Source organism: Mirounga leonina, unplaced genomic scaffold (genome assembly GCF_011800145.1).
Source record: "Mirounga leonina isolate KUSES-001 unplaced genomic scaffold, KU_Mleo_1.0 Mir_114, whole genome shotgun sequence".
Classification (NCBI taxonomy): domain Eukaryota; kingdom Metazoa; phylum Chordata; class Mammalia; order Carnivora; family Phocidae; genus Mirounga; species Mirounga leonina.
The window spans coordinates 45,186,052-45,190,458 of NW_023270265.1; the positions used below are offsets into that span (position 1 = coordinate 45,186,052).

A 4,407-nucleotide genomic window follows, 5' to 3' on the forward strand; every position below is an offset into this window, starting at 1 on the left:
AACAAATGTTGGAAAGGTTGTGGAGAAAGGGGAACCCTCTTACACTGTTGGTGGGAATGCAAGTTGGTACAGCCACTTTGGAAAACAGTGTGGAGGTTCCTCAAAAATTTAAAAATAGAGCTACCCTACGACCCAGCAATTGCACTACTGGGTATTTATTTATTTTAGAGGAAGAGAGAGAGAGCAGAGAGCATGAGTGGGAGGAACAGAGGGAGAGGGAGAGAGAATCTCAAGCAGACTCCCCATTGAGTGCAGAGCCCGACTCACAGCTGGATCTCAAGACGCTGAGATCATGACCTGAGCGGAAACCAAGAGTCAAAGGTTTAACAGACTGAGCTAACCAGGTGCCCCACCTGGAGATCTTTTGAAATGCAGACTCTGATTCGGTAGTTCTGGGGTGGGTCCTGAGGGTTTGCATTTCTAAAAGGTGATGCAGATGCTGCTAGTCCATGGACTAGCCCTTCAGATACAGCAGAGGAAGCTGAGAGATGCAAAGGGACTTGTCCAAAGTCATATACTTGGTTACACAAAGAGCAGAGACTGGAACCCAGGTCTCTTGGGTCCCAAACCTAAATACCACTTTCCTCATTATTTATTTCCCTTAGCTCAATGATACAGAGAACAGGAAAATCAAAGAGGAACAGAGCATAATCAAATATGAACACCGTTGGGGCAGAATTTGTAAACAGGGTGATTTTTTAAAAAAAAAAATATTATTTACCAATGAACTTGTTGGACAAGGAAGGTATTTAATTAAAATTTCCTTGAATTGTGCTTGTTTTGACAGTTCCTGACTCCACTGCAGCCACAGATTTGGTCCTTGGAACTGGTAACAACTTTTCTGCTGATTTGTCCTCTTCCTGTCTTTAGGGGTTATTGCTGTGTTGAAATTCTACCTAGATAGTACACTTATACTATTTGTCCAGGGGTCGCTTGGCTGAATCAATTCTTTGGAAAATAGACTCGAATCCAGAAATAGACACTGAGGGCCTTTACACAGCCAAGTTTAGGTCCCAACATTCAAGCTCACATGAAAGTATTCACAGAGCCTGTTGTTTTTACTTCTTACACACGAGTAACAACTGGCTATCTGGTCTCCCCACTGACTGTATATTATGAAAGACAACAAACTGGGGAAGGAGAAGAGCTGCTCATACGACAGCCACAGTGGCAACTGCAGGAAATGCTAACAGATCATCTGATAGCCAGAGAAGTGTTCAGAAACCCAGTAAATGTCACCAAACTTTCTAAATATTCCGATATGGACCCAAAGTCCCCACTAACCTCAACATCCTTTGAGGTACCCCTGTATGACAGCCCTGAGTCACAGTGGTTTCTTCCCCATGAGCCTGAATCATGCAGGGTGGACTATGTCTTCTTTTTAAAAGGACAGGGCAGCCCCGCATCGGGCTCCCTGCTCTGCAGGAAGCCTGCTTCTCCCTCTCCCACTCCCCCTGCTTTTGTTCCCTCTCTCACTGTGTCTCTCTCTGTCAAATAAATAAATAAAATCTTAAAAAAAAAATAAAAATAAAAGGACAGGGCAGGGAAACGTGCTCCATTTCAGGAAAGTTTTTATTTATAACAGTTCATGTTTTGCTTTGGGTGCCTTAACTTTTATTCAGGAGGTTGGGAAATGACTAGTCCTCACACTTGAATTTTTCCAACAACAAAACCAGGTAGAAGAGATCTTAGGAAAGGTAGAATTGTGTAGAACTAGAAAATGCATAAAAACTTTCTCATCAATTGACTGGTTTTCCTGTTTGTGTTTCCTATTTAGGCATAATTTCTACTTCAGCAGAAGTGACTTCTTCACCTGGTAATGCCCTCTGCCCTCTGCAAATGTAAGGTCAACAAGACTGCCTGCGCCATGTCACCAGGGCCAAAACCAAGACAGCTTTGGGGGGGTGGGGTGCGGAGGGAAGGAGTGTCAGGTTGTCACAGTCTTTGAGTGGAGTGCCCAGTCTGGGCCAGACCCTGTGCCAGGCATGAGGTGGTGGTGGTGCCTCTCAGGAAGACAGAGAGGGGAACTCACTGGCCAGGTGAGATCACCTGTCATAGGTTCTCAGAGCATCACATATCTCTCCTTCATAGCGCTGGTCACAGCTGCACTTTGACAGAGCAGGAGCTCTGTCTTGCTGTCTTTATTGTTTGACTCCAGCATCTAACACAGTGTCTGCCATAGAGGAGATTGATGAATCAAAAGCTGTTGATTAAATAAATGAAGTCTTTGATTTCTATGCTCCAGGGACGGAGAGAAGAAAACGAGTTAACTATAAAACAAGTATTTTTGCCATTTAGCAGGTTTTGACCAATTGCCTTTTCTCATTTCCAGAATCTTTTAGTATTACTGTAACCACCTCAACAGGTAATTTTTATGTTATTGTGGGCTCTATCCATCTTACTTGCTATAAATTATCTTATTTGATTTTCCAGGGAGCTCATTATGCAATTGTTTATGTCCCAATCAAGTTATTTTATTCTTTAGAGTTGTTAAATATGTTTATACTGACCTGACTCACATAGGCCACCTCTGTACCCCCTGATGGTGAATGAATTCTGAGCAGCCCAGCTAAATGCATGGGCCAAGGGAAAATAGTTCAGCCAATTCCCAAACTCAAAAATAAGTCACTCACTGGATTGACTGGTGGTCTATCGTCAGCTGCCCATGGTGGGAGTTTCTCCTGGAGACCAACCACAGTGTGGGTGTTGGCAAGATGGTGGGGAGTCAAGCCATGGCTTTGATTGATCCTCCTCAGACATTCATCCAGCATTCGACGAGGATGGTCACGTGCCAGGCTCTGTGCCAAGATATTGAGGGATACAGAGTCAACCACGGTAACAAGTAACTTTAGTCTTGTACGATAATCTTGAGTGATGCTGGTTGCAATTATCTGAAGAGTTCCTGATGTGACTTTGGGGTGAATAGTTTTACAAATAGAGTGTTAGAGGTTTATTTATGAGGAGGACAATAAAGAGGGTGCTCTCCCCTACTCTAAGTGCTAAAGAATTAAATAAAACACCAGAGTCAATACCAAAATATGGCCTTTACTACTGAGAAGGTTTGGTTGGAGGGCAACTCTTAGTACAAGAGGCAAATGGACCTGCCACCCCCTCCTTACCCGCAGTCTGGGTCTTGGGACAGCCCACCTAGAGAAAGCTCTGGTCTATAGAGCTCGCCCTTTCCTCTGTCACTGTCTTCCAACCATGTGAGGAGAGGAGAGAGGACCAGGCAAAGGAATCCTTCCAATTACAGAATCTTTGTAAGACTAGCCCATATTGGGAGAAACTTGGACCAATGGTTGTTGCCCTCTGAGTAGGTGATGTCCACCTTCTCTGAGGGGAGAAGTAAAGGGTGGGCAAGAGGAATGGAGACCCAAGGAGTGGAGGGGTGGCCTAGAGGCAATGGAGGATCTAGGGATGTCCTGCCATAGCCCCTGTCTGGAAAGCAAGAAGACAAGACAGGTCATACTGATCTAGGATGGCCACCTTTACGTCTCCTGTATCTTACAAACATGTATGCCTGATATGGGTGTCTTATTCCTGCCTTGTTATTTTTGTTCATCTGCAGCTTCAGTAGCAACCGCTGTGACCTCCACACCAGGTAAGACACTGTCTCCTGCCCCATTAAGTACCTCTTCTTGGAGTTCCATTCATCAGGCTAGGCTGTTCTATGGAAAGTTTATCCCCAGCACAGCCTCAGTAAGAACAGACCCCCAGGAGTCCTCTTCTCTCTGTTGGTGTTTAGGTCTTTTCTTCTCTTTTTCTACAGATACCTCTTCAACCTCAGCAGAAGTGACCTCTCCCTCTGGTAAATGCTCTCTTGTTGTGTGGTTTAAATCAATGAGACCAGTTTCTCACTTGCCATGTTCTATTTAGGAAATGAGCCCATGTGATGACTATGTTGACCACAAAGTAGACTGAATGAAAAGACACACTGAAGTGTCCTTTCTCCCATTTTTAAGTATCCTATTTTCTCTGTCCCTAAACAGATGTATCTTCAACTTCAGCAGAAGCAGACATGCCCTCTGGTAATATTCTCTGCCTATCACATTTCTTAAGTTAAATATGATCAACTCTCCCTCTTTATGTTGGGCAAATGAACATAGATACTGAATATTTTGTCTGTCGCAGAAGCGCTGATGGAAACAGAAGTCCCAGCATCCTTTTCACAGAAATGAAGCTTCATGTTCTCTTCATACATCCATAGTCACAGGAGTGATCCCTCCGCTAGGAAACACCCTCTGTTTGTTGCCCTTGTCTTAATCAGATGTGCGCATGGGAGGCAAGGGCAGGGGCTCCACACGTCCACTCGCTTGGTGGTCTGTGTTATGTTACAGGTGATGCTTTGATCCATCCCGCACACCCAAATGCAAGAGAACTGTATTGTGATAGTGTTGGTTCTACCCA

General features: G+C 44.4%; 1 long non-coding RNA gene across 1 annotated transcript; it reads left to right on the plus strand.

Annotated features, from left to right (window-relative positions):
• The first annotated feature begins 2,992 nt into the window (after positions 1-2,992).
• Positions 2,993-4,024, plus strand: LOC118027432. The gene is made up of 3 exons (XR_004683823.1): positions 2,993-3,601; positions 3,770-3,808; positions 3,990-4,024. It is a non-coding gene; the product is annotated as an uncharacterized LOC118027432 (long non-coding RNA).
• Positions 4,025-4,407: the final 383 nt, after the last annotated feature.